Genomic DNA, 24413 nt, shown 5'->3' with positions numbered 1-24413 from the left:
AGCGAAGATGAAACACGAAAGATTAAGGAGAACCGACATGAGAGATAAATGAACAAGATATCAGAACAAATGGTGAAAAGTCAGTAATCAAAGTTGTGACTATAGCAAACTTCCCTAAACTGAAGAAAGCGTTGAGTTGGCAGAACGAAGAGTGTCACTGAGGAGCAGGCAGCAGTAATGAAATGAAGGCAAGATGTAGGCACAGCCTGCTGAGATATCTGAATTTCAAAGGATAAAGAAAAAATATGTTACAAACATCCAAGGAGGAAAAAATCAGATTACTTACGTAGAAAAAAAATCAGTAGATGTAGGCTGTCTCCGTTGCTACATGGCAATGCTAGAAGCAATATTGAAAGTGGTGAGGGAGATAATGACGATATTAAGACTGAAGATCCCGCACGCAGGCATATTGCCTTTCTTGTGCAGTGGCGACGAAAAGACATCGTAGAATGTATGCAGCTTGTGAGATGCAGTGTACAAGTTCCATCCTTGATGATACTACTCACAGATATTCTCTGACTGACAGAGATGAATGGTAATAAAGAACCGTCGAGAATGGGGAAGTTATATTAGAGCGGCACCGGCTGTGAGGGGTAAAATCAGCTAAATGAATAACATGAATGATTATAACGATTACAAACATAATCAAAATATAAATGTCAAAACAAATTCTAAAGCTGAGATTAATAATATAAATTATTAAAATGTAATAATAAAAACCTGCATATAAAATTCTAGATCAGGCAGTGAGTGGGGGGCGTCGGTGGAAATAGAAGCATTAACGTTAGAAGGGTATTGATTTTTGAGTCTAATCACCTTGATGATTATCTTAAAAAGTTTACTTACTTGTATTTTTACACACACAATCATTTCATCTATAATTGTTTGTAATATGTATTCCTTTACCATATTTGTCTCTTATTTCTGTTTTTTGTTTCTCTACGAGTTTTGCAGAAATAACCCCCCAAATCCGCTCTTGTTACTGGAAGCGAGCAGCAAGCCCTGCTCGCAGAGCTCCCAGTTACCAAGATTGGCTCATTCTTTCTTTTGTTGCTCGGCCCGGTCAGTCTCTTATAATTATCACTAGCAAGCCTGCTTGGGGCCTGAAGGATCCAGAGCAGATTCCTAATGCCTGATTTCCTTGCACTGCCACGGTATTCAGATGCAGTCAGCTTTAGACTGCTCTGTGTGGTAAAAATATTCCCTTTGATGGTTAATTAGTTCTTTGATCTGTATTAACAATGTCAATCTAGCAAGTGTCAAAGTCACCTAGGAACGCTACTCTGTTCTTTCACATACACACTTGTTGGTAATTTTAGAAGCGTATAATGGTCACTGTTATCCTGGTCTGTGAGTGACACATGGTCCTAATTAGGAACCAGACTGTGCATTTAAAACAGCAGGAAGAAAACTCAGGATGGTCCCCAAGCCAATTCTGCAGTGGAGGTAAGCTACCTTGCCAATTCTAGCCTGTCTCTGATCAGAGGGCCTCACAGCCTCTGCCCGTCTCAGCTTTCACCGGGTTCTTCGCTATCCATGCTACTCCATTTAGGCCCCTCCTGCTGAGTCTCCTCTGAACCTAGACTAATGGTCACCAAGCTTTCTCCCTCCATTGATTGTATGATTTCCCCACCTCCCCCGACTATTTAGATGCCCATGGTTGGAATAATTTAGCTTCCAAATCACAGTGCCAGTTCTGCCCACAATTCCTAGAACTAACTCTGATTGGAGACAGGAAGTCCTGAAACACTTCTAACTCCAAAAGTGTCCCCTCTTCTGTGGTCTGACCCTTACCTATGCCCAAGTTCTCTTAACTGAGGTCACGTCCTCCTGACTGGGGTTCTGTTTGGATCATCTGTCATGTTCCTTAGGTCCTGGAATGCTACCATGCTCTCCCAGGCTTTTCTCAGGACTAGAGCCCTGTCTTAAACCCCATTCTAGTGTCTGAACCCCAACTTCACTGACACTAACTGATTCCAGGCCTCCCAGAAATCCCTGCGTTTGTGCTACGCCCACCTACTGAGATATTCTGCAGCTTCACTTGGAAGCTTTTCTGCTTCATACGCATGTGGATTGGGGCCTGATATTATCGTATCTTTTTTAGTATTTTTTTCCCTTTGTCTTATAGCATGGGTCTTACGTGAAGCTCTTTTGGGTCTCAGCTGAATGACTGTGATGCTGAGCAAGGTCTCTCTGCTCTGTTTGGGCCAGAACTGTACAAAACCTGGCATCTCTGTTTGGTTGTTTTTTTTTTTAAGATTGACCCTGTGCTAACGTCTGTTGCCCATCTTTTTTTTCTTCTTCTTCTCCCCAAAGCCCCCTAGTACATAGTTGTATATTCTAGTTGCAGGTCCCTCTACTTCTGCCATGTGGGACGCTGCCTCAGCATGGCTTGAGGAGCAGTGCTAGGTCCGCAACCAGTCTCAAAACCAGCGAAACCCTGGGCTGCCGAAGTAGAGCACGTGAACTTGACCACTCAGCCACCAGGCCAGCCCCTCTGTTCGGTTTTAACTGAGGCCATCACTCTCTGTTAGGCCTTACAGAATTTTGCCCTGCACACGTGCAGCCCAGCCTCCTCCAGGGACCCGTGGGGATACCCCACACCTACTTCTTTGTGTAGCTCTCACCTTTCTGGTGTGCTGCTTAGAAAATACCAGCTACCTCAGCACGCTGCTCTCCAGTCTCTGCCTCCTCAGCCCAGCAAGACCATTGCTTTCTGCTTGGGCCTAAACTCCATGCTTCATGATGAGAAACTGCTCTCTGACAGAAAGCCAGGGCAAAAGTGGGATTCACCCCTTCTCCTTTCCTTCTCTCAAGAATTATAGTCCTGCTGGTAGTCTAATACCTGAAAACAGTTATGTTGTGTATTTTGTCCAGTTATATTTTTGTTTTTTATGGCAGGGTAAGTCTGAAACCAGTTACCCTGCCATGGCCAGAGGCACAGAGTTTCGTGTTTGTGTTTTTATTGATGACATAGAAAAGTTTCTGTCAGTTTCATAACTTGCTATTGGTTATGTCATGTACATTTTTAGTAGCCGTGAAATTTGGAAAATTCTATATCAAGTTTCTTTCATATACGAGCTAATGTAATCACTAAATATCCCCTTAGCTAGATCCCCAAAGTGGCCACAGTTACTCCAACATCACCAGATAGGAAGGAAAGTGGAAGGAAGGTCAGAGTGGAGAGACAGCATTTTCACTGATGACTCTTAAATTGCCTAACTTTTGAAAATTTTAAGAAAATGGAGGACTACGTGATCACAATTCCGAGGCCTCATCCAGACTTTGGAAGGGACTTGTGCAAAAGAAGGGGCCTTAAATTGCATTTGCTTCACAGAAACTCAGTTTCTTTTGTCATCTTCTCACCAAGGATTGCTGCCTTTGTTACTTGCATGTATGCGGAGTCCAACCTCTGTATAGCCCGGAATCGTAAACTTTCCTGACTCAAAAACTCAATGATTTTCTCTGGATTTTTGACACGCCATTTTTAGCCATCTCCTTCCCCCAAATGACCATATCCAGCTTCTGATATCTCTTTATAAAAGTAAAGCAGGCAGATATTAAATGGTTACCCACAGGGGTCCTAGCCCTGCCTGATGAATTTATGCTCTGGTTTGACTTCGCCGAGATCTCTGAGTCCAGATCCCTCAAAATAGGAAGGCTTTGCACAACTGCTGGAAACCCATAGATCTTAAAAGTGAAGGAAATTGTGCTGGAGCCACTGAGTATTTTAATTAAAGTAGGATTTTAGGATGCCTTGTAAAAGCAGAGATTATATATCCTGGCAAATATTCCTTTACACATATTAAATTATTTTGGCATATTTTTTGACATCTATTTGGGAAACTAGCGTTAGTTACTCAAACTTATTTGATTTGAGAAATTGAACTAATCTCTGGGATTAAAACCCAAAGATGGTAAACATTGAAATTAAAAAGCAATTCTGGCGGCCGGCCTGGTGGTATAGTGGTTAAGTTCATGCACACTGCTTCTGCAGCCTGGGGTTCGCAGGCCTGGATCCAGGGCGCAGACCTAGCATCACTCATCAGGCCATGTTGTGGCAGCATCCCACATAACAGAGAGGAAGACTGGCACAGATGTTAGCTCAGCAACAATCTTCCTCAAGCAAAAAGAGGAAGATTGGCAGCAGATGTTAGCACAAGGCCAATCTTCCTCACACACACACACACACGCAAACACACAAAAAGTAACTGTTCATTTATCATTTAGTAGAAAGACTGTCATACGAAGATAATTTTTAAGTTGAGAAGACACTATATGCACACAAACGTAAGTGTTTTCTTTTATATATTATAAGCTTAATATGATATAACAGTCCGACACAGATTTTCATTTCCTTGGATTAGCTAATGCAGGGCTTCCTAGATAAAGATGAAAATATAATTTGAGTTGTATTCTACTTGAAAATAGCATAGAGTTAGGAATTCTACCTTTAATAGTGGGAAGAGCATGAAAGATCATTAATTAAAAAGATACTAATTAGTAGATAACCCATTTGCTCATATGAGAAAGGCCACAGAGATTTATATATAGTTTTAGGTTCCTGATAGAAATTCAGATTTATGATTATTTTTAAATATAGAGGTAAACCTTTCATGTATCCCACTAGTTTGTGCATGAGAAAAAGTCTTTGGGGAGGGACATGAAAGGCTAATTAGAACAGTAGGAAATCACTCTTTATTTCAGTAAAGATGCCTAAAATGATTTTTAGAAAGGAAAATTAAAATTTGACAATCCCAAAGGAATGGATCTAGATAAGACATCTTAAGCAGTAGCTTACTCTGGTGAAATGATAGTTCTTATTCTCTGGTTTTTTTCTCTACAACCATGAACGTTTTTAGAAAGGCTAGTCAATAATGTGGCTTTGCCCCTGTTGGACTGCAATGGACCTCTCTTATTTATGGCATAATATCCATTTTCCACCTTTCTTGGAGTACCTTTGGCAAAGGCTCCATCTCTTATTTTCATCATGCGGTTTGGGGCGGGGGTTACCCCACCACTGGACGTTTTGATTTATGTCTTCTGTCACTTGCAACTGAAAGACTCCTAACAGTTACAAGACTTAATTTTGTTCCTTTTGTAACAGACGAAAATAGATGTCAATCCCCGCAGAACTTATATTTGGATAAAAAGAAAATGTTGAAAAATATTATATCAAAAAGCTTCTGAAAGGAATAACTTGGCAGGAAAATCATATCTTTTTATAAGAGAGTGAGGTTTCATACTAATATCCACAATATATCCCTGGCTTAATGAAGCATCTGTTTGACTCATCTTCTGCAATTTTGTCATGCACTTATGTAAAAGCTCAGATCCATAAAAGTTTGTTGTTTAACATGTAAGTTTAATGAAAACATATAAGGCCTCTACCTTCATGCTTCTTCAAACTCTCACAGCTCTTCTCATTTCTCTCATTCGTTCTGGTAGTGTTTGATAATTTAAAAGTGCTTACGTCGTGTCTCAATTTCAGCATCTTGGGAACAAAGATTTAAACTTAGCACTTACCATGCTCCTCAGTGACCCCAAACAACTTCTAGTTGAATTATATATATGCTTCCTGTTATAGAGATGAAAAAGGTACATATACTCTTATCTTCTTGTGATAAGCTTTTATTAACATATGCTAGTAATTGCCTTGATAGACAATTAGTCCTTTCTTCTAATTATTGTCAGAAAAATGGTTTAAGAGCAACTGTTTTAAAATTGAAATTATCATTTTTTTGAAGAGATATTCTTGACAATTATTTGACTAACAGTCAACACTTCTTTATGTCAGATAAAGTCATTCCATTACTTGCAAGTACATTTTTTTACGAGATTTCTGAATGTATTTGCATGTTAAAATACAAAATCAGGTAATATGAGTGGAAAAATAATTTTTTAGTTCTGTAATTCAATTGCTTTTGATATCCTGATTCATACTAATATCTGTTTTCTCCTGTTCTCCAAAGGAATTAGATTATATTTTCAAGCAAAAGTTAATAGGCAAGAATTAGAACAGAGAAATCTTTTAAAAATACATTGAAGGATTTAAAACTAAGAAGTCACCACTAGGGGCCAGCCCCGTGGCCGAGTGGTTAAGTCTGTTTGCTCTGCTTCCGCTGCCCGGGGTTTCGCCGGTTTGGGTCCTGGGCTTGGACATGGCACCACTCATCAAGCCACGCTGAGGCAGCGTCCCATGTAGCACAACCAGAAGTGCTCACAACTAGAACACACAACAACGTACTGGGGGGCTTTGGGGAGAAGAATAAAAAAAGAAAAAGAAAAAGATTGGCAACAGTTTTCAACTCAGGTTCCAATCTCTAAAAAAAAAGAATAAAAGAAGTCACCACTAATTAATAACTGAACTCTAACAATATAATTTTTGAAAGAAAATATTTGGAATTTTAGCTTACATAATCAAATTTCTTGTTTTATGATTTATGTACAGTAAACTGTATTTAAAGTGTATAGTATTTAAACATATATTTAAAGTGTATAATTCAATGAGTTTTTACAGCTGTATATACTCCTGAAACCACCACAATCATGATAAAGAATTTTTCCCTCACTCCCAAAAGTCTCCTTATGTACATTTGCAGTCCCTCCTACCTCTGGCCTCCAGGTCACTCCTGATCTGCTTTCTGTCTTTATAGGTTAGTATGCATTTTCTTTTCATATGAATGAGATCATAGAGTGTGTCCTCCTTTTTGTGGCTTCTTTTGCTCAGCATGTCCGCAAAATATATCCAGGTTGTTGCAGGTATCACTCATTCATTCTTTTTTATTGCAGACTACTATTCCTTGCAAGTACATTTTGCAACGCATCTATCTTGAAGGGATCATCAGAAAATTTCATTGTTAAAATTAGATATTCTTTGTTTAATCAACTGAATGAGCAACACAAACAAAAGAATCAAATGCATGAACGGCCCTCCCACTGCCAACCTTCTCCAGAAAGTTCTCTGAGCACTGTGTCAGATACTCTTCACTTGTCAACCCCACTCCACTCTGGCTTCTGCCCCCAACCATTTCCCCAAAACCGTTCTTGTTAAGGTCTCTGACACATCTATGTTGACAAATCTAGTATATTCTTTTTGTTCTCTTTTAGGTGACCTCTCAGCATATTTGACATTGAAGATCTCCCTGAAACATTGCTCTCTCTTGTTTGGTAACGTGTGCCTAGTTTTCTTTCTCTCCCTTTGTTCTCAGCTTCTATCGTTGATTCCTCTCCTCTGTACTGATCCCTAAGTGTTTGAGTTCTTCAGTGTTTTGTAATAGGCCTCTCTTTTTTCTCCCTAAAGCCTTTATTTGGTAATAGGTCTCATACATTTCTACAGATTTAAATATCATCTATGTGCTGGTGACTTACAATTTATATCTCTGGGTCCAACATTTTCTTAGACCTCCGGTCTTAGACATCTAACTGCCCATTTGACATCTTCATTTGGATGTTTTACAGACAGCCTATGTTTAGCATCAGTCTTGTGAATCACGTTCCATTCATAGTCTTCTTCGCGTCAGTAAATAGTACAGCTTTTCTCCTCAGCTGCTTAATCCAGAAACCTGGGGAAAATCCTTTGTTCTTTCTTCTCTCTGTCCCTCCACTTCTAATCTATTAATAAGGCCTGTATGTTTTACCCACAAATTACATCTCATATCTCATCACTGTACACATCCATCACCAGCATTCCAATTTAAGCCATATAATAGTAGTACTTGGAACTACTTCAACAGTTTCCTGGGTTTCTCTACTCCCTTTACTGAACTTCTCCCTGCTATCTATTGTCCCTATAGCATCCAGAATGATCTTTCAAAAATAAATTTTGCTACTTGCCTGCTTTAAAATATTTTAATGGATTTCCATTGCACTTTGAATCAGATCCAAACTACCTATATTGGTCTAAAAGGACTGGCATGGAATGACCCTTGTTTATTTCTAGAATCTCAACTCATTCTTTCACCACACTCTGGTCATGTTGTCTTTTACTTTCCCTCCCAAGATTTCACCCACTTTAGCATATTTGTTCATTCTTCCTTTCTTTATGGAATGCCCCTTCTCTGGAATTTCATATCGCTGGCTCCTTCTCAGCTTAATTATCACCTCCTAACTATGATATGAGGATTAATCATTCTTTTTAAATAGATCCCTTCCCCATCTTATTCTCCATCATAGTGCTGCATTTGATTCTTTCACTGTATTTTGTATTCAATAATTTTTATTCATTAGTGGAGTTTGCTTATTATTTTTATCTCTCCATTACATCGTAAACTCCTTGAAGCTTTTGCCCAGTGCCTAGCACATAGTAAATATTTTGAATATTTTAAAATATGTACTGAATAAATAATTGAATGGGTGAAGTTTTGATTTTTCAACATCTGGCATATCTGTATGTACTATGAGCATTTCACGTCAGAACACAGCATTAAGTGTCTCTCAGGTGTTCTTCACCAACATACAGCTCTGATTGTTTGAATAGATATTTGAGAAGAACTGTCTGATGTGTGACCAGTAACGTGAAGTTTTCTCTCCCTGTATAACCAACCTAAACCACCAAAATGGAGAGAGAGGCCAGCTATGTGCATTGGCTAATAATTAGATAGTGGAAACTCATGGAAAAAAAAAAAAAACACTGAGGTATGAAGTGTGAGAACTTCATTCTTGCCCTGGATTTCTCTTCTATAAAATAAATGATATTTAACATGATTTCTGCTACTCGGCTGCTCCATATTTAAAGTAGAATTAATAGCACCTGCCTTTACCCACCTTCTAGGCCTCTGGTAGAAATAAATGGAATAAACAATAGCTCTTTAGCATGTCCTAGGATAGTAGTGAGTAGATGAAAGTTCGCCTGCTCTAAATTCATTACTGAAGGTATGTTTTCTGAAAATGTAAATGATATCTCTCTTCATGGTTTTTTAAAATTTAATTCACTAAACACACATTGAATACTTGCTGTGTAGAAGGCAACATAAGAGGACCCAAGGTGCATGACCTGGTTTGTACTTTAAGGTGTTTGCAGCCTGATACGGGGAATAACATATGCAAAAATAACTATGTTTTTAAAAGTATGTGATAAATACTACTAAAAACATGAGAAAGTATTATAGGAACCCAGAAGAAGGTGCAATAAGAGTAGGAGTTGAAAAGTTTCCAACTATATAAAGTTTCCCTTCTCTAATGGAGACAATAAAACCATTCTTCATAATTTACTGGACTTGGAATAGCTTGGCGCTTGTAAAGCCTTAATAAATATTTGTTGAAGGAATAATGTGATTAAAGAGTAGATTGGACTGTCTAACAGACAGAGAAAAACCTTAGTTCCTGAAGAAGTCTCTCCTTTATTACATTCTACTCTCCTTTGAGTCTTGTTTCTTGGTTTAGCCTCTTTTCCTCTTTTTTTAGTTTATAATCCCAGTTGAACAACATCTATGAAAAATCTCGGCTGTGATGAGCCAAAACCAATGTTGAAAAAATAACATTTCCCACTTTAAATATTTGAACCAAAGCTTAAAGTGAAAGCATAGTCTGCCTTTTTTTTTTCCTCTGGACTTAACAGCTCATTTTTCTTTCCTTACCACTTGATTTACTGTGTCAGTCATCTTCTAGTTTATCTCTGTTCCTTAGTATGTTAGGTTACTTAAAGATCCAAGTGTGTTCCTTTTGGTCTCTGTTAACCTCTGTTTCACTTTGCAGATTGCTTTAAATGATCAGTTAAGTCTGTACTAAAATTGTTTTGTTTAGAATGCCAAAAGAAGTTAAGAAAAGAAAAATGATTGACTTGACCTACTCTCTAACATCTTCATTAAATTATAACAATAGTTTTAGCAGTACAACACCTTCATCCTCAGTGAATCCCTGAGAAAGAACTTTTATATGGAAAGCCGGTTTGCAAAACAGACGAAAATGGTGCCGCTCTGCTGGAAAGCAGTGGGGGAGCTGGGATCCCTGAAGCCTTGGCCTCCCTCTGCTGCTGCAGCAGTTGGTGATGGACCTCCGGAGAACACTACACTTGGTCTCAAGAGTTTGAAAATGCTTGCAATTTATCTTTGATCAGCTATTCTGCTGCTCTATGGGCTTATCAGTGGGAACCCAACCCACTGGGTTGCAGAGCTGGAAAAGAACAGAAAACTTCCAGGGAATTTTATTCCAGAGACAAAGCTCAGAATTGATTTAATTATTTCTACAATTGACCCCTCTTTTTCCTACATTCTATAAAATAGAATTTGAAATTTAGGTCATAACGCAAATATTTATTAATTTTGCTCTATAGATTATGAAAATTGTAGAACTTGGAAAATTACCTAACAGTAATATTTAATAGCTTGTAACTCATTTTTGTTATTGACGTTTTATATTTAGAAGTTGCCACAGTATATTTCTATTTCTCATCTCCCAGCTGGTTACAATTGATATTCAACTGCTTCATAGAATGCAATTGTAAGATAAACAAATTTAAAATTCATAATTAAATATTGAAAATGTTCAAAGTGGCAACGACATAAATAGCCTTAAGACATAGGTTTTCTCAAGAGCAGAGCTCATATTTTGCATCTGGCAATGGAAAGCTCTTGGCTGTAGCTGAGATAGGTGAATATTTACCTCTATTCTGGCACTGATACTTTAACTCCAAATTTGTTTAACTCAATAATTTATTTTGACAGAAGACATTATGAAGACCTTATTCTCTAAGTCAGAGTGCTTCCATAAAAATATAACCTTAAGAAGAATTTATAATAATAAACTTTTGTAAAATACTTGTTTCCTCAAATCTATTTATGTAGTGAGATTAGATTAATTAAAAAGAATTTTTTTCCAGCTCTATGCTGAATATGTTACCCCTCACTTTTTCAAGGTGACTTTTATTTTTAAAAATCAATATTTCACTCAGTGAAAATGTTATGGAATGAGACATGATAATTAGCATAAATAGATTACCTCTGTAATGCAATCCAAAGTATACAAACTCTTCCCATAATCATCAATCTTTAATTTTAGGGAAAGCGGTTGTTTGACTTAACTGACTATAAAGCATAAGGCATGCCTCTTGACCAACAAGAAGACATAAATTAATATTTGAGGATCAGTTGGGTATAGAGCCCATACCAAGACTCAACCAAGATAGATTCGGTTCCCAAGGAATTTAAATTCTAGAGGACAGATGAGAAGAGAATCGTAAGAATTTACTTTGTCTTGGTGACTATACTAAGAGAGATGCCCAACTAATTACTGGGCATTTGTGCTTTTTAGCCCAACAGGGCAGGCGCAGTTGGGACAGGTGCTCAGTGGTCTAGGCAATTCCAAAAAGTATGCTCCTGTTCCCAGATAGATGACATTGATCCAAAGTCCAACTGTGACAACCATTCTTGAGATTCAGGCTTGGCTCCTTGCATGCAGCAGCCACCAGAAAGTAGAAGGCCATGTTCCAGTTGATGGTCACTCTGCAAGCAAGTAGGTGGCACAGTTTGATTTGCTGAATGCCTCTGAAGCAGCCACTGAGTAGAAAAATTCAGGTCTCTCCAGACAGCGTACACATAGGAGCTGCTGGGGAAGTGTCTGTTGCTATGGCTGTCTGCAAAAAGATGATGCTCTGCTTTCTGCATAGGGTTGAATCATTGTTAGAAAATCAAACAAAATGAGAGATTCTGTACATAACCATTCCTGAAGAAAGACTTTAAAAGCAAAATGATATTGCATGGATATTGCATGTCTTTATTGTGACATTTATAACAGCAGAAAAATATAAAGAAAACAAAAAATTCAACCAGGGTGATTAAGTACATTTTGATTGATCACCCCAGGGTACTATCAGTCTACCAATGCAATGATAATTATGAAAACTACTTAGTAACAAGAGAAAAGCTCCTTCAATTACATTAAATGAATAAAGTAGGAAACATATAGATGATATATTTTGTTTAAACTATATTGAAAAATTTGAATGTCAATAGAGGCAGATAAAAAAGAACATAAACAAGTACTAAACATGGAATCAGAAGATCTGGATTTACAACCTGCGTTTGTCATTTATGATCTGCATTTGGGCAAATTAATCAGTCTTCTTGGACCTCAAAATTGTAACATGGATATAATGATACCACCTTCATTCAGAGGCTATGAGTATCAGCTAGGACAATGTGTCTGTCATCTGTACAGTGTTGTTAAGAGGGTGGGCTCAGGACCAAGCAGACTGCTCAAACTCTGGTTCCACCACATATTATTTATGGAACTGTAGACAAATTAATTAACTCACAATGCCTCAGTTTCCTTACTGGTAAATGGGATGTTTAGTTCAGGGGTTAAAAGCATGGATGTTGGAGGCAAATGCTTGGATTTAAATTGATTATTTACTGGCTTTGGCAAGTTACTTAACTTCTCTGGGCCTCTGTCCCCTCACCTGTAAAATGAGGATAAAGCAGTGCCCATTTCATGAGCTGCTGTTAAGATGACATGACTTAATTTCTTTAAGTGTTTCTGGGATAGTGCCTGGCACACAGTAAGCACTTAATAAATATTAACTATTATTATTCATAAAAAATGGAAAACATTTGGGTTGAAGCTGATTCTGAATTTGAATAGGAGCTGAAAGGGAACCCAGACAAAACAATTAATATATTACTACAATAGGACCATGGGAGGGGGGAAGTTAGTCCTTGTTTTAGATTTCTTTATTCCTCCTGCAATTTTTGTTTGTATAATAAATCATAATCTAAAATGGGGAAAAATTAACAAATCCACCCTATGTACCATTCCCTGAGGCTACGCCTACTCAGTGACTGACTGATAAACTAATTTGTGTTGTAGTGTTAATGGCTGGTAATGTATTAATATGTTACCTCTTCAAGGTAATATATTTGCATTTTAAACAGGCACCTTATGCTGAGAAACTGCCTGATGTGGGATTAGCAGAGCCTTGGTACAGACTGGTATGAGGAAGCTTTTGATTCAAAGGAAATTTGGGGCACTGCAGTGGTCACCATATCTTGGTATCTAAGAATCACACAAGTGAGGGAGAAATTCTGGAGGCCTCTCAGGATGCCCAGAGATGTTCTTTGTCTGATCAATGAAGCTGAGCAGAGCTGTGGAAAACAAGAGCATCATTCCACACGTGAAAGAGAAACAGTACCCAGACCCACCGGATTTGCCATTGCAAAAGTCATGCCCACCTTTCGCCCTAAATTGCCTCTCTCTCCTCCATCCCTGTCCCAAAGAGAAAAGCTTCTTTCATGGAGTGACCCAAACTAAATCCGTCTGCCCACAAAACAAATACCACTGACTACTTTGTGTCTACCAAGTTATGTCATGAATATTTTAGTGATCAAAGGATCCTAGCTCAAGTACTCACTGAACTAGTTCTTGAAATCAGCCTCCCTTAAAGCATCCTGAAGCTATTCCACTACAAATATTTACTGAGGACCCACCAAATGCCAGGCATGGGGGACAAAGAATAAAATCCAATTTCTTATTCACACAGGGTTTTCTTTCTGATGGGAGTTATGTCCAGAGTTTCATAAGGTGGTCTTCTCTGTCCTTACAATGGGTCAGTGGTAGGCATCTCCATCCAGTAAACATACTGTCTGTCCTCTCCTGTTCTGTATTCCATTTCCCCTCAGCTGTCACCCACTAAATCACTTGGCTCAGAGAACCCACAATGTTACCAATTGCCTCCCCTGAGAACCCCAATGTTCTTGCTAAGGACACCAACTCAAGATATTCAATCCTCAGGGGACCAGACCTGTTTTGAGTTCCATGCACATTGAAGGAAGAAGATCTACTTTCTCCTTGACTATGACCCCAGTCTGTCATCAGTGCCCTCGAAGTAGCTCTCCTTGTCTCCAGTCTCGTTTGTGTGGAAGAATAAAATTATGGCCAACCCTCTCGACTAAAACCTCATGAAGACAGGTCTATGATAGTCAGTCCTTCACCCCTGTAATAACAGATCTTAAACACAGGCTTAGGAACCAGAGGGGGACCTGCTTCTTCCCTTGTCATTCTCCTCTCTGTGCTTTGCTCTGCAGCAAACTCCTCCATTCTCCAGACATAAAGCAAAATTTCCCGTACATGTTGGTAAGGAATGACATACCAAAAGGAATAATGTGGTCATGATATCTCAGTCTCATTTCAGTCACCAAATGTAATGTTATATCCTTAAGAAAAAAAAAGAAACCATGAAGGACTAGAGGTGAGAATACTGAGGTCAATATGACCAGGAGAACCCCAGCTCTGGGCACTGAGGCTCAGGCTAAATCTAGGTGTGAAATCAACAACTACCTCTTTCTTCCTCTAGAGCATATCTTCTTTATAATCCTTATGAAGTACTGCCAAGTCAACTTCCTGATGGTCAGAGCCCAACACAGCAGAAAGAGGACCTGGGTCTTCTGATCTCATGAGACATCAGATATCTCGGACAGGAATCACCTCCCTTGAGTGTACTATTATTTCTAATGTCCCAGTCAAATGAGTATATTTGGAACTTGTATCTTTTTCATGGAGGAGGAACTGGAAGCTTGATTACATCCTCTGACTTTTCCTATTGTTTTCCCAGAGTTAGTTCAATAGAAGGCAAGGAGATAATAAACTGCTAAAGTGTGAATGGATCACATAGCAGGTAAACTCGCACCTCGGAGACATGATTAAATGCCACAGAAGGAAATTTATCATGTGATTCTTATCTCAGCCCACATCAGCCTAGAAGGAAAACTATGTATCATGGTCTTACAATAAAAATGGTGCTTCTCTGGATATTTCTACAAGGACAGCAATTTCAGCCCTATTCCAAGTCTCTCTTCTCTTTAAGTTTTAGTAAAGCTGATAGTGTCACTAAATATGCAACCATGGTGTATGTTGTCCGCCATATCCTTGTCTCTTTTTCTGTCTACAGATTCCCACAGTGGGGACTGCTGGTGAGGACTTTGGCTCCTGATGCCAAGTTGAGCCTATCAATGCAAGTGAAGCATCTGTTGGCTTCCTGTCAAACAAATGAGATGTCTTGTACAATCCTGTAGACATCAACTTTTATTTTCAATGTTTTAGAGACTATGGTGATACTGGCTTTTCTATTTTGGCCCTTTCCCCAAAACTCATGTTTTGGACTATCAAGACTGGGTCAGAATACAATCTCAGGGACAGGTTCTATTCTGGGCTTAGAATCCTCTCCCCTCTTCCTCCAATCACTATCACTGGCCTGTTACCCCTGGATCCCACCTGTGTGCCATTGTGACCTTCTCTATTTTGAGGAGAAAGCCTAATCAAGGAGATTTTGAAGTCCTTCTTATAAACTCATCTTTTGACATTAGCCTCGGCAATCGTTAAGAAACACTGAGCATATTCTACACTGGGACTTCTGGAGTAATGGTGTGAAAATAATCACATGAGCTTAGTAAGGAACTCTCTGACTCCATAAAAACTCTCTCAGCTTGGTCTCCATGCCCTCTCACCCCTCTATACACCAAACTAATTCTGTTAGAAGGGATGTTTCATGGCTCTAAGCCCTAAAGGAAACCACAGGCAATTACATTTTAAGAAGAAGAATGAGTAGTACTTGTTAAATCTACTGGTTTGAAGAAAGAGGTTGACTACTGAACTGAACGAAAAGGGTGGAGTTCTCTTCTTTAAAATGTAGAAATATTGATACATTCTTGTGGGAATAAATATTTATTTACTTTTTTATCAGGCAGGGAGAGACCCAAGATTTCAACTTAAACCTTTTTATATGCCATTCTAGCAGGTGGAATTGTCTTGACTAATTGAAACGATGTTTAACATATTTTTGGATGAATTGTTCACCTTTCCTCTAAATAATTTCTCTCAACTAGAGTGACTAGATAGGTAATCTTGGTAATTCTAGTCAGCTGCATAAACATTTATGGTTCTAAGTTTAGAGGTAAGCTTCATCCATTCCAAAGTAAATGATTCCAATTTGCGTAATTTCCTAGGAATTTTACCTTAGGAATACCCTCAACCTTTACTCCTTTGTCATTTTCTCAACATCTTTTTGTGCTGTACTTGGACCACTCCTCCATGCTCGTATCATGCTCCTTAATTTATATTGTTTACTTCTACATGGCCTAAATAAATGTGAGAAGCACGCATTTTAAAGAGTCCTCATTTACATAAAAGTAGGAATGAAGACAGTCTACCATAGCAAAAATATTCAATGCTAATCTTTTCCCGTTATTCTGTAGTTTAAACATGCATTCTTTAGGCAGACTGCCTTGTTACTGTGGCATTTATGAATTCTGGAATTTTCCTGTGTGCTTTACCTTCACACTGCTCTGTAATTGGTGGAGAATATTAAAAGAAATTCTTTTAGATAGAAAAAAAAAAGAAACCAACAACAATAGCCAATTATTCTGCTGTTTGAAACCAAGAGGCAGCCTGAACTCTTTAAAAGCAAAATCATATTCTTTTAAAGAATATTATAAAATGTTTCTGCTTTCATCTCCAAAAGGTATCCATCGACAACTTTTTCATCTCATATGACCCTGTTCATTTCTACTTTGCATTTAAGCCTTTGTTCGTAGCTGTAAGAAATCAAGTCAAAATCAAAGCCCCTCAAGAGAGGAAGGGGACATGAATGTGGAATATGTGCAAGGGAGCCAGACCAAGCCACTCGGCAGTTCCACTAATGAGCCACACTCTTACACCTCCCTGTCTTTCTACACTGCTGCTTCCTCTCATGACATGCTCTTACTGTCATTCCCTAGACAATCTCTGTTTCTTTTTCAGAACTCAGCTCGGACGCTGCTTCACCAGGCAGCTTTCCCTGGACTCCCCAGTCTGGCTAGGTGTCTCCTCTCTGCTCCCCAGGGCCTGTGCTTCCTCCATCCCAGCAGATTTCTGTGTGCTGTGATTGCCTCTGTCTCTCTGTCTTTGCCGTTAGAGAGGCAACACTGTTGGCCTGACTGCTTTTCATCTCTGAGAAGCCAGGCCTAGACCAGTGCCTGGCACGCATGATTTGAGTGAGTTAAATGAAGGTAGGTGAATGACCTCCTGCTTTTGGAAGGGAGGAAGGAACACTCTGCAGATTGAGGATTGCATGTCTGACTTTTGGAACATTTTTCTGTTAGGGTAACCGATCATAGCAAAAAACTGTTTAGCTACTATTTAGAACTTTTCTATGATATTTAATACATGGATGCAGGGAGAGAGAAGTATTCTGATTTCCTCTTTTCATGCTAAGGCTCAGGCATCAAGGAAGTGTTCTAGATAGTTGAGAGTAAAATAAGGCTAAGAGCACAGTGTTGTCAGGTGGTGGGCTGGCGGGGTGTGGGTGGGGGCTGGGGAGATCTCTGAGGTTCTTGTCTGGTACTGATGCTAAGCCGAGATGCCATGGGCCTGTCCCAGGGCTTGTGTGGCAGGGGAGGGGAGGGACACTGGAGTCAAGGCCTTCATGGACTGCAGGGCTGGTCGAGTGGATGCAGGCACTCTGAGGCTGAGTCATTCAGTGATTGATATCAGGATGGACTAAGTTGGAAGAATCCAGATCAAGAGTTACTCCAGCAGCTGCAAATGCCAGAAGGTAAGAATACAAATGCCCATGTCAGAATATGAGAGCCAGTGCAAGCCCAAGAACAAGGATGAGGGCCAGGGTCCCCATTGCCACCTCTCCCTACCCTTGGCAGCTTTGTCATAGCAAACTCTTCCCTGTGTATTTGATGTTATCTTGGAAAGAGAAACTGGGAAGTGGAAAGTCTCTGATAAATGAAACACATTTTACTCAGAAAGTATTGAAAATTACCCAAAGGGACTGTTTTATAATATTGGTTCAGACTAAAGTTTAAATAGGGTAGGAATAAAAGTTATTATCATTATTGTTTTCACTAATCAAATCAAGGCTTTAGATAAACATCAAATTAGTTTTAAAATTGCATGTTTCTTCACATCCAAGTTGAAGTATGAGTTAATTTTGCAAACTTGTCACCCATTTATCTCCAATTTAATTGAAAGCTGGTACGATGATGTAGGACTTCTCTTTTCCACCCAAAGCCTAATCTGGTACCTTACAGATAATCTTTGCTCCAGGAACATTGATTTCATTTCCATGTTTGAAATAAAATAACATAGACTACACATGTAACAAAACAATCTGTAGCCACAGTATTGTCTTAAGATCTTGTTAATTTGCCTGCAAATGAAATGATCAAATCCATGTGAGATTTGCACAGATACAGTTACCAATATCTTCCTTGTACACCTGAGAAAGTAAAGATAAAAGAAACTTAACGTATCTTTAAAGACTATAAAACTTTTGCTTACACTAACAAAGCAAAAAGGAGAATAGCATGAATTATCTCAATTATTTAGAAAAGCCGTTATTTTGGTCAATTTATACACAATTTCCTTTTTAAAAAACATGCACATTTGCCTAAACGGGCAACAGCTGTCTTCTTCCCACCTGTGCCCCACTGAAAATTTCATGGATTTATTATGCCAGTGTAATTTCCGCAGACAGTGCATATTCCTATTTTTTACTGAAATTCGCCAGAAGTAAAATGGAGAGTGAATGAGGGAAGGAAGAATAAATGTGTTTTCAGGAGGTCTGAATTAAATTATTCTGCTCATCATTTCCTTCCTCATTTACGAAAGCAAAGTGAAATAGAAAATTGGAGCAATTATCCAAATAATCCAGACTCTCTGTCTCAGGCTGAAGGGGAGATGGCCAAAAGTCCTTTGTTTAGGATCCTTTGGGTCTCCTGAATTTCTCTAAGCTTCTGTCAGAAACACAGGTTTGGCTTCTCTAGGTGCAAAGCAGCTAATTGAGATTACAGCGTGTCATTTGAAATTCTGGATGAGATGGGGTAAAGAAGTCACGGTTTCAACCTCTCACATGATTCAGGAGCAGCTCTCAGGAATAAAGTTTTCAGAGCTTCTGACAAGTTTGAGGGACCCCTGATTCTAGGACCATCCACAGCTGTGCTTGTGCTGGCATTCTGCAATTCAGGAAAATGTTGAGTCCTCAGTATGACTCGTGTCCTTAGTGATGACCATCCTAAATACTGTTGTCTATTTATATTATGCTTTGGAGTTTATAAAATGCTTTGTCCTGTCACCCAATTTCTACCTTTCCAGCTCTCTGTGTGATTCAGTCTCCTCTCCTGCTAACTGCCCAGGGACTGTGTCTTCTGTACTTTAAGAAGTGTTTGAAATTAGGGCATATCTTTTCCCTTTGTATCTTCATGTTTTCACACACGCTGTTTCCCCATCATTATGTGTCCCGATCTTTTAAGACGCATTTCAGGAATCATCTTTTCCATGATGTTTTCTTGACATTACCTTCCCCTCCTGCCCACTCTGGAGAAATGTGACACATTTCTCCCTCTCAACTCCTCTACTATTCAATAACTCCTATGGCATAAACCTGTCACACTGCATGTAAATATGGTTATTTTCTTATACCTCCACTCTAGACTCTGAATTTCTTTAGATCTAGCAACAGTGCCTGGCACATATTAAGTTGTGCAATAAAGCATTTTTCTTTTTTAAGTAGTGAATGAGATAGATACGATAAATCTTAATATCCTTATTTTCACCCTAAGAATTGGAGACTTGGGAATTTCAAAGATGAATTTAAGGGTATAAAGCTGACAAAGGGAGGAGTGGAAGCTTGGGTTTCAGTAAGCTGACTCCACGGAGAATGGTTTCCACCTGGGGTGTGTGCCTATTGGAGGAAGTCACGCGTTTATTGGTTCCACCTTTCTGAAATTAAAAGAGCCAGGTGTTTTCACTGATCTGTGCTAACTGCATATTACAAACGGGAAGCAGCGTATGCAGAGATGAATAGTATTGACTCTGGAGCTAAGCTGCCTGTACTCAAATTTCAGCTCTTACTTGCTGCCTGTTGTCTGACTTTTCTGTGCCTTGCATGTAAAATGAAGATAACAAAAAGTTAAAGTTAATTATGCCAATCGTTAGAACAGCACCCAGCACATCAAGTGCTCTATGCGTTTGCTCTTGTTATATATGTTTGTTGTCACTAAAAATGGGGAAATAAAGGATTCCTTGGTAAATGTGAAGTTTGGCAGATGAAATATTTCAAGTCAAGGAGAGAAATAATAAAAGCATCTTTAGTGAAAAGGTTGAGAATCATTGGATATGCTGTTTGTCCTTCTGGCTGAACTTTAGAGATTGTCCAGTAAAATCAAATATTTCATGTAGTCCACAAACAGAAAATGTCTCCTTTCTGGGGAGGACACTGATGGAGAGGAACAAGCAGATTTCTAGTTGCTGGAAGCAATTTGGCAAAGAAATAATATAAGCAGACATCATTTTGAGTAAATACTCCCTTTACGATAGTCACTGAAAAGCTATTAAGTATGCCTCCAGATCAAAATTTACAACCGACCCACAGATAAGTTTCACAGCTTTTTGGTTTGGAAGGGGCCTCCTGTGGTTGCACAGGGACTATTTAGAGAACTCTTACTTTGCAGTGCTATGTCTTATTTAAGTGATACCACACGTGCTAAGGATTGCTTTGAAACGCAGTAGAAATAAAGCATAAGGGTGATACAATAAAATTCAAATAAACTGCAATAATATGCTAGTTTTGGGACTCACCAGCCCATCTTGGAGTCACAATGGTAAAATAACATGTCCAGATGAGGCAATTAAGTCAGGGTCCTCATTCGAGAATGTGGAAATACATAAAGGGAGTGCCAGTGTTGAATGACACTAAATGGGGCGTTGCTAAGTCCTGTTGTATGTTTCTGGGATCCCTGAATGCAAAAATAACAATAAAGCAAAAATCCCCAGGATTAAGAAAGAAATTGAGAATGCCTATTGCTGACAGTTAAAAGACAACATGCGGAGTGGGGCTGGCCCAGTGGCATAGTGGTTGGGTTTGCGTGCTCCTCTTTGGTGACCTGGGGTTTGTAGGTTCGGATCCTGGGCATGGACTTGCATACTGCTCATCAAGCCATGCTGTGGCAGCATCCGACATACAGAATAGAGGAAGACTGGCACAGATGTTAGCTCAGGGCCAATCTTCCTCACCAAAAAAAAAAAAAAAAAAAGGCAGCATGGAGGAAGAGAAACAGCATCTGACTGAAGTCAGAAAATCTGGTTCACATCTCAGTTCTGTTTGTTCCTAGCAGCACGATTTTAAGAAGATGGATGCTTTCTGAATTCTAGTCTGTAAATTAAGGGTTATATATAACACCTGTCTACTTTGCAGGCTTGTGGTGAGAATCAAGTGATGCAATGGATGTGAAAGCATTTTTGAAACTTTAAAGTGTCAAAAAAATTCAAGTTGTTCCCAAAGAAAATTTTTAAAGCAAACTTCAAAACCACATATTTCCTGTACACAGAGCCTACATTTCTATTTCAAGGAAGATTGAAAATGGGCTGTTTATTTGCATAAAAGAGAGAAAGTAAGAAAAAGTAATGGAGCTAGGAACAAAATGGTTAGTGTTTAACAAGTGAGCAAAAACAACTGGGTTTTGTTTTTCCCTAAAATGTAGCCTGGGAGGCTATATAATTGAAAATTTCTGACTCTCAAACGATCGCAGACCATAATTTTTGAAGAGGCCCTGCTTAGCATGAGTCCTTGGGATTGCACTCTTCAGACCTGAACGGAAAATTGAACTGAGGGCTTAGGGTTCCATTAGGAAGCAATTTTCCTCTGGCTGAGTAACTCAGGATAATACCAGCTGTGACGGCAGAAAGCTTGCCAGCCACCCTGGGGGCACTGTGAGAGGACAGCCCTAGCGGCAGGCCAGGCTTGTTTTTCCAGACTCTGTGCCCCTGACTCAATTGGGAACGGGGCCAGCAAACCCACAATCTGTGTTAGGCAGTAGTTATTTTTCATTCTGAAGCAGAAGCTTAAATACCTAACTTAGGAGGTCTGTTTGACAGACTGCTTCTTGGGGGTAAGGTGGGATAAGAGATAAATGAGAGTTCCTATTTGTAAACTGCAGATTGTTCTCATTCTGAATTTGCCAATGCAGAATGCATAAATAAACAACCCCCTAGGTTTACCCCATTTTCACAAACTTGGAAACCTTTGGGAAAGATAGCGTGGTAAAAGCAAATGTATAAACTCTCACACATTAACTGAATAAAATGACCAGCTGAAATTAAAGATATTGCCAATTACAAACATTTGAAGACTGTTTATCAGATATAACATAGCTTAGAACACTTTTAAAGATGACACCGGAAAGCAGGATACAACCTACCTTTTCTGGTGGGTGCTGTTGGTGCCCTGCCCTTCACTGAGTGGGTGCAACTCTCTCTTAGTTGCTGTGAGTGTTGGTTGCTAAGGACTCATAGCTTCTATCTTCATCCAAATCTCCCAGACTCCTCTAGGATAGCCAGTGACCAATGACTATTTGGCAAAGAAGACAAAGGCTGGGCCCCTTGCCTAAAGATGGAATCAATTCTGAGCTGCAGTTTCTGCTCCAGAGATTCCTAAGGGCCTAGGATTAAAGTTAGATTCTAGCTGAGAGACCAGATCTTGCTTGGCTTTCTTCCCTTTCCCTCTCCCGCTTTACTCACACTCCTCCTGAGAACACAAAATAAAACACTTTTGTAATCCCTTTCTAAGTCTCTGCTTCTAGGGAACCAGATATTTCAAAGACACCTTATAAGAGTTCATTGTTGTGGAATTCAGGTGAAAAAATTTTGGAAAATTCTACCAATATCTGCTAATTGTAAGGGTCCAGGCATTGGAGGTATGGATAGGCTACGGGAAGGACTGAGAAAATCCATTTTGGAGTTCTTTCCCCTGACATAGGTATATTATATTCCAGGGCAACAGTCGCTCAATCAAAACTACTTGCTTTTCTCTGAAACGATTTCTCAGTAGCAATATTCTGATTTGAGAAGAAACTCACTGTAGTATTTATCTATAGCTGCAAAATGAATTACTACATTGTAGTCACTAAAACAATGCACATCCTCTAGGCCAGGAATCTGAGCATGGCACAGCTGCGTCTTCTTCCTCAGGGTCTCTCATAGACATTAATCAGGGTTTTGTCTGTGCGTGGGCTCTCATCTGAGGCTCACCTGGGGAAGGATCCATTTCCAAGGTTGTGTGGTTGTTGGCACTATTCAGTTCCTTGTGGGCTGTCAGATCAAGGGCCTCAGCTCCTTGTTGACTGTCAGCTGGATAGCACCCTCAGTTCCTTGCCACATGGGCCTCTCCACATGGCAGTGTACTTCATCAAAAGCAGTGAGGGAGAGCACCAATAGAGAGGGTCTGCTAGCAAGAGAAAAGTTGCAACCTAATGTAACATAATCCCATGTATGACATCCCTTCATTTCCACTGTAGGCTATTAGAAGCAAGTCATAGATCCTGCTCACAGTCAAGGGGAGAGGATTACTCTGGGGCAAAAATACCAGGAGGCAGGGACCACTGGGGTCACTGTTAGAGAGTCTGTCTGCTGCCACATCCACTAATTTAGATCAAGGAGTTCTGGAAATGAGGATGAGTCCTTGGAAGAGTAGGGGAGTATCTACTAAGAGCCATTTAACAATTTTAGATCATTAGTAGTAAAAGAATTAAGGAGAAAACATGTAGTTTTATCACATAGAAAGAAGTCTGATGTGGCTTTTTTTTTCCTGGCATAAATTCTTGCCTGTATGGCCAGATGAATTAGAAGTGGGAGAGAACTAAGCGCCTCTTATGATGGGAGAAGATTTTCTCTAAACCCAGCTGAGTTGGCATCCATGCAACGGATTTCAACAAATGTAGAGAAAACGCTTTCAGAGAAAATATGCTTTGGCTGCAACTTCCTATAGTGTCAACTTCCTTCCCACATTCTTGAAATCACTGCACAACTGAGGTGACAACATCAACCTACATCACCGCCCTCCAGCTTACTTCCCAGGAGCATACATTTCAACATGTTAGGAATAAAGCAAGCAAGATGAAGATCAATAGAAAGACTCCTTCTCCCAATTAATCCATTATGCTAAACCCACCACTCTCATGCTTTGGTAACCGATGAGATTAACACATTCTATACCAATAGTGTGAAAAATTTAGTTGAAGAGCATATATTTGAAGAAGACTTACCCAAGGAAACAAAATCAAATTTTAGCTACTATCTATTTTGGAGTAATATTAAGGATAACATGGTGTCTGAAATGAACATGAATGTTATGTTTAATAATGAGCCACAGGGATTTTTAAGGAACCAAAAAAAGTAAATTTAATAAAAGTAATAATGCTATTAAAGCATTCGAAGTAGTAAAGAACAAAATTATCACTGCAAAAAAATGTATCATTAAGGTATAGTTGATAAAATTACCTAGAACACCAAAGAAAAGCTATAAGATTTTTATGAAAGTTATAATAAAAAGAGGTTGGAGAAAAGAATAAGATAATGGTGATTCAATATACCTATGATTTGTGTTCCTAGGGAAGGGACTAGACTAGAGTAGAAGAAATGAAAAGACTAGAACAGAGTAA

At 39.1% G+C, this 24413-nt stretch overlaps 1 long non-coding RNA gene across 1 annotated transcript; it reads right to left on the bottom strand.

Annotated features, from left to right (window-relative positions):
• Positions 1-4843: 4843 nt before the first annotated feature.
• LOC139046470 (uncharacterized) lies at positions 4844-22273 on the bottom strand. Its single transcript, XR_011506572.1, has 3 exons — positions 22176-22273; positions 6613-6831; positions 4844-6254 (listed from the first exon to the last, which is right to left on the bottom strand). It is a non-coding gene; the product is annotated as an uncharacterized lncRNA (long non-coding RNA).
• Between the last annotated feature and the right edge of the window lie 2140 nt (positions 22274-24413).

Source organism: Equus asinus, chromosome 10 (assembly GCF_041296235.1).
Source record: "Equus asinus isolate D_3611 breed Donkey chromosome 10, EquAss-T2T_v2, whole genome shotgun sequence".
Classification (NCBI taxonomy): Eukaryota; Metazoa; Chordata; class Mammalia; order Perissodactyla; family Equidae; genus Equus; species Equus asinus.
Note: the sequence above shows the minus strand (reverse complement) of the source record. Positions and strands in the feature narration are given on the sequence as shown.